This window comes from Dicentrarchus labrax, unplaced genomic scaffold, assembly GCF_905237075.1.
Source record: "Dicentrarchus labrax unplaced genomic scaffold, dlabrax2021, whole genome shotgun sequence".
Classification (NCBI taxonomy): Eukaryota; Metazoa; Chordata; class Actinopteri; family Moronidae; genus Dicentrarchus; species Dicentrarchus labrax.
In genome coordinates this window covers 880,626-887,500 of record NW_026136711.1, presented here as the reverse complement: position 1 = coordinate 887,500, position 6,875 = coordinate 880,626, and the positions used below count along the sequence as shown (strand labels likewise).

At 41.7% G+C, this 6,875-nt stretch overlaps 1 non-coding gene across 1 annotated transcript; it reads right to left on the bottom strand.

Moving 5' to 3' along the window:
• Positions 1-465: 465 nt before the first annotated feature.
• On the bottom strand, positions 466-539 carry trnat-agu (transfer RNA threonine (anticodon AGU)). The gene has a single exon. It is a non-coding gene; the product is annotated as a tRNA-Thr (tRNA).
• Between the last annotated feature and the right edge of the window lie 6,336 nt (positions 540-6,875).

Below are 6,875 nucleotides of genomic sequence, written 5' to 3'. Positions count from 1 at the left end.
GACAGGTTTAGTTGTGCCAGTGAAAATATCTTGTGTACTGTTCTTCCAATGTCAATTGGTTCAACAGTGTAAAGAACTCAAAGCAGGCATCGCAGGAGTTCGAACCAACTAAACAACGGTGCCAACCATCATTACAACAAAGTGACACAACAAACAAAACCAACTACTTTCGGGCTCTAGGATGACATGTAAAGCCAAAACAACCTTTGAGGACTGTGGAAACTGGACAACCCGGCACCAACTAGTGTATGATCAAGATTGATAGACACATTTCAAGACAACACCTATACATTGTCTTTGCTCGTCCCTGGGTGGGCTTGGACCACCAACCTCTCGGTTAACAGCAGAGCATGCTGGCCGATTGCACCACAGAGACGTGTTTGTTAGGTCAAAAGATGTTCTTAAACATATGTTTTGTTCTTTCAACGTTAGTTGGTACAAAAGTTATTTTAAACAACTCAAAGCAGGCACTGCTGGGATTCGAACCCAGGATCTCCTGTTTACTAGACAGGCACTTTAACCAACTAAGCCACAGCGCCAGCTTATGCTGCAACAAACTGACACAATAACCAAACCGACTCACTTTCAGGATCTAGGATGGCATGGGGAGCCAAAATACAAGCACCTTTGCACATACCATCACAAATAGTTTTACATTGGTTGTACCACCTGACATGGAAAGTGTCCTCTGGTTGATGCAATATCCCATATAACATGTTCACTTCAAAATAAAAGTAAAGTATATCTTTTTGAAGTTGAAATCTGATTTTTAATACTTTTCTTAGTGTGTTCACTTGTACACAGACCTGACATTTTGGGGGTTATAATGTGACATAAATATTTATTATTTTAATGAACTTAAACTGTATTCAAACTAAATTGATTTTATATAATAAAATGATTTGTGTCAAGAATGTAATAAAAAAAAGGAAATAATACACAAATATAAAAATATTTCAAACTAATCTGAATACTGTGTCAGTGTTTCTTACAGTGCTTTGATTATATCATATCTGAACGAATAAGTAGTGTGGAAATTAAAAGACAAACATGAAGAGACACAGTGACAAAGATAGAGCTGAGATACAGATAATCAATAATATCAATGTTCATAAATCGGCAGAGAATGATGATGATGAAGAGCAGATTTGGTGTGATTGTAGAGCTGTAAAGATACAGAGAGACAGACAGAGAGAGAAACAGACAGAGAGAGACCTGGGGGTGTTTCAGCTGACACACTCAGTGACCACAGTGACGGAGAAGCAGATTGAATCCCCCCCCCCACAGTCCCTCCAACCCGCCGGTCAGCCGTTAAAGCAGCCGAGGCAGAAAATATCTGGAAATTGATTCACATTCAGTGAAAAGTGAAAACAGAACGGAGCTGCTTATCGTTTCCTTTCTCTCAGGGCGGCACGGATGGCGAGTTTAACGGAGGGAGTGCAGGACGAGAGCCGAATGCAGGATTTCTGTGAACAGTTTGTGTAACTGGGGGGGGGAGCGGAAGCAGATCCACCCCCCGGTTGCTGCTCTTTTATCACTCATTTCATTTTCACATCAAACAGGACTTGTGAGTGACGCCTGCATCAGCGACACGCCGCTGTGGAGAAACCTTCAGCCAACCTCAAACTGAGACTCAAACCTGAACCACCGACCCAACAAGCCACAACGCAGCCGCTAACTTAGCTACAACACACACACAAACATCAATCTAAAAAGGAAGTAACAGAGAAATGCTTAAAACATCCATCTTGTGCCCCAAATAGTACAAATGCAAAATGAAACAAACCAAAACAGACTAATAATATAATAATATCCAGTTTTATAGAGTTAATAGTGAGAAATAACATCAGTTTAAACTCAGTGAACAAACTGTGCATCAATCAGCACATTAATGGTTAAAGGATTTTATGTTTCTAACCATTATAATAAACATACAGATATTACAGGAACCTCACTGGACTGCCTTGTTCAACCCACCCCCTGCTGTGTGACGGGGGGGTTTACAACCCGAGAGAAGCATGTAAACTGTGTGACTGACAGTGTTTAAGCCCCGATGGCTCAGACTGCAGCAGATAAGTGAAGATCACAGTCTGACAGCAGGAACCAGGACCGCCTCTGACCCTCCGGCTGCTGAGCGAGGCCACAGATTCCTCTCACACCAACAAATCCACAACTCTACCTCCAAACTCTTTGTCTAAAAATCTGTCCGCATTGATTCTAACAGTGTGAAAGTTGGCAGAAGCTGAGAGAAACCTCACAGCTGACGGCGGTTTCTGTCTGACGGTCGATGTGACGATGAGTTTACTCTCCAGCTGAGTTCATGATGTCATCTCTACTGCCGCCGTCACCCCGCCCCGCGTTCACTGTGCTCCGCTGTCAACCAATGAGAGACAAATATACGACAGTAACGCCATCACATTTACAGTTTGATCACGCGGCTGATGGTGTCAGCGTGCAGGTGGAGGCAGCAACCCGATGACCAGCAACCAAAAACTGTATGTTGACAGTTTACCAACGCTTATACACTGATAAACATTTATTTGTTTGTTGTGAAAACTTCCAGAATTATACAAACAAATCCATTAAAATTACACAACAAATACCTTTTTTATTGTTAATTGTCACAAATTTTGCATAATTTTAGAAATGTATTAACAGCAATAAACTTGAATTTGAGTTTAATCTATTAAATAAACTGTAAGTATTGTTCATTGTTTTTACATGTATGAATGTGTTAAGTTAAAAAAGCCAAAAAATTTAAGCTAAAGAAAATTTATTATTGTTGGCTCCTCAGCTGCTGGTATATTAATGTTTTTTTATTTTTAGGCTCCCGATTTAAAGGAAAACTAACTAAAGTTATAGGACGTCACTGAATATATACATATAATATATAATATAAAACATAAACTAAATAAACAATATTTACTAGTATTGCTGATTACTGAACTAAATCCAGTTGTATTGTGTGGAGGTGGGTGTGGTTTACACTCAGCTGCAGGAGAGAGAGAGAGGTGTGGGGAAGGCTTGCGAGAGCAGCACCAGGTGAGTTGATTACCTCAGCTGCTAATCATTGCCTACTCACTCTACCTTTATCTTGCACTAGTGTGCTGGACCTGGGGCCGGAGCTGCTGCTGAGAGCGAGAGCCGCAGAATAGTGGAACAGATTGCGTGTTGTTTGTGTTTGTAGCAGCGAGACTACAATAAAAGTTACATGAACCAACCACCTGGTTCGAGAGTTTGTGTGCTGCCAGGACTCACGGTCGTAGTGAGATCTGCTACATATTTCATCCTGACCTCATACTGCACTGAATCATATGGGATCATGAAATGTGTCTGAATATAATTAACACACACACACACACACACACACACACACACACACACACACACACACACACACACACACACACACACACACACACACACACGTATATTATATCTCCTATATATATATATATATATATATATATGGAGATATAATATATCTAAAATATATTCTCACAGCCAAGTGAGTCACACAGAGTTATTTCACCTCGTGGAGTGGCTGAAGGCCAAAGAGCTGCTGGTTCCTTATCGTATCGTCTGAGTGTAGGTGGATCCAATGTTCTGTGTAATTCACTTATGAGATCGCCATGGCAACAGCCGTTCACTGAGCTCACAACCTGATGGATCCATAAGTTTTCATCTGAGCAGTCAATCAGAACCACAGGAGATCAATAAGAGCACTGTTGTCCCTGTAATGGAAATACACAAAGTGAACATATATTATTTAATGCTCACTTATACCGAAGGTTATTATTACTGACCTCTGACCTCTGGATCTCTTTTCACATGTGCTATAAATTATTTAATTATTATTAGGTTAAAAATAAAATCCTCGGGTTCAGTTGTGAATCTGTAACACACAATAAATGAGACAGTATGTTAGCAAACATTAGCATTAAGTTTAAGCTAGAACATAAACGTATAAATGAACTGAAACACAGAAATGTGTCCGACCACCGTGTGTCTGCGTCTCTAACCCTCTCCCCTGAAGTACAACATCAAAACAGGATCAATGAACGTTAACGAACAAACTGAGTCGACCACATATCGACTCGAGAGGCTTCACATGTCAGGTTTAAATATTTAATCACACATTTTTTGTAATTATAATACAAACATTGAGCTAGTGTGGCCAGTTGTTTGGTTTGTCCATTCTGGGCTACTGTAGAAACAGAAGAGGACCCACTCCCTCTGTAGACAGCTTTGTTAAAAACATTGCGATCCATTTTGCGATGTTTTTAGGGGTTTTTTTTGGTTAAAAATTGCGAAACTAGTTGGGATTTTATTTGTAAAGTTCATTAAAGATCAAAGGCAAGTTGTTCAAGTGAGAATAAAATGTGAGGTTCTGCATCTTCTCTAGAAACTGTAAAGTGAGGAAGAGGAGGCGTTTGTGATCGGACAAAACTGCAAAGTGAGGCAGAATTTGGAGGAATTGGTTATAAATATTCATTTTATGATTAAGTTACAGATGTTTCACCTTATTTTACATTAGACATGTTAATTCACAGGATATTAATGTAATTTTATTAATATTCCCATTTTAAAAAAACCCATGGAAACCACCACTTTAAGCCCACAACAGAGCCAGAGGGAGTCAGTGGAGAGGAGCTTCAGAGCTTCAGCAGAGATTAAAGCTCATTATCGGCCGACAGCAGCTGAAAACAACAAAAACAGCGATTTGAAAGGAGTGGGTCGTTCAGAACCGAACTGCGGCGCTCGCTGTAAAGTGATTGTAACGGCCCCGAGCGCCCACGCAGGTGATTCTGCTGAGAGGCTGATTGTTGTGTGAAGAGGCTGATTAGACGGCGCGGGGGCGTACGCACAATGTTTGATTGACGTCTACCTGACTCCCCCATTGGCGTGGTCACACCCTCTGTGGGCCGGCGGACGCAGTCATTAGTTGACAGCGAGAGCGGCTCCTACCTGAGTGAGAGGAGGCGTAATCGGACTGAAATCACCTGTGTGGGTGTCCGGCAGGTCTGAATGAGCTCATTAGCTGCTCTGCTGGAACAATGCAGCTCGGCCCTGTTTGATTGTCATTAGTTTTTAGCTGGCGTCACGCTGCGGTCGGAGCGCCGGCAGTCTGCTGCTCCGCTCTGATTGCTGCTGATGTGACTGTTCGCCTCAGGATGTGTGAATGTTTGCAACCAGATGGTTTACTCCCAGTGAACTGATGACTCACGATCAGAGATTATTCAATGCACTTAAAGTGTTGGTAGATATTTGTATTTCCTGCTGCACAGATCGATAGGATGTACTCGGTGCTTTGAGATAAATGCTAACGATCTTCTAGTTAAAGTCTCCATGAAACAGGAAGCAGAGCAGTTAGCGGTTGGCTACTGATCAATCTGTCCATCAGAAACTCTGTAACTGACCTCGGTGCTGGAACATTAGACCAGGTGAGCTACAGGGCGCCCCCTAGAGGAAAGTGTTTTTAAAACTAACTCTATACGTAGGCACCTTAGTGTGTGTCACAGATCTTGCAGCCCGGTTTGGTCGGGTTCTGGGGTGGCGTGATGGCGTGGTGACCTCATCCTGCACCACAGCGCCTTGATGCTCGGTGGAGGCAGACGGTGTGCACTGGTTCCCGGGGGTCCCTGTTCCTTCTGTTCTGGGTGGCCCTGCTTTAAACCTCCTCCACCTGCCGCTGCCGATCTCCAGCACATGAGCTCCTGACCTCAGGGGTGGAGGCACCGGGGGTCAGAGGTCAGCATCCACCAGAGGGTCACTGCTCAGCCGTTAAAGTTAAAGCTCTCGTTCAGCTTCAAACAACTGTGTTCATTTAAAGTTGTTTTTTTATCTTTTAACTGCAGCAGGAAAACAATCGCTGCCATTATAAGCATTAATATCAACCAGTTCAAAGTGCTGCACAGACAGAAATAATAATTCATTTTACAGGTATAACAAATTTTAATATTTAATAAAAGTTGGACTAAAAACTAAATCAAGCAGGCGGAAATAAACAAATAAAAACAGGATATTGTGGTAGCTGCAATACAAAACTCCCATAGGGAAACTGGCAGTTTAAGGCAACTAGCAATAAGTGAGTTAGAGTGTAAATTGTATGTGTTTGAGGACTTTAAATTTTAGCCTGAATGTATTTAAGTTCAATCTTTTTGTATGAATTATTGATTTATATTTGTGTGTTTAGCCTGTAGCCTAAAGCTGTGTTTATTTTAAACTGTATTTTCATTGTTTTTAAAATGAGATTTAGAAATTAAATATTCCTTGTGACCTTTTATAGGTCAGGTTAATGTACCGGGGGGTCCACAGACAACTGGAAACTGAAAGAATTAGGTTTGGTATTTGTTTATTTGTTTATCTTTATAATTATTTTATGATTATTCATTGATAACTTTAAATGAGCAGCTCATCCACAGTGCTGCTCTCCATCAGATCAGACATATTGTTACTCTGACTTCATTTCACAACCTTTACCCTCAGTCTCACCCCAACCACAGGACACCTCGCAGGGTCAGCTCTGGTATGTGGCCCCCAGCCCCCCCTCAGGTGAATCAGTTATTAGTCAGCTGCGATCTGAGCGACACGGCGCCTAACGAGCCAATCACAGCGGCTGATCGGCATTCCTCCTGTCCAAGTGCTCGAGTAGACAAGTAATTGGTTGTTGTGTGCGAGCGAGGTTGGCTGTGACAGAGCGGTGGGAGGCGGCTTCAGATCACAGCCGCTGATCCTCCAGCTCTCTCTCTGTGTCGTTATAATGATTTTTATTATTTACTTATAATTCATATAAACAATCAATATGTAAATAAAGAAATGGAACATGAAAACTTGTTATTCAGATCATTATGAATTCAATTGAAGGCCTAATT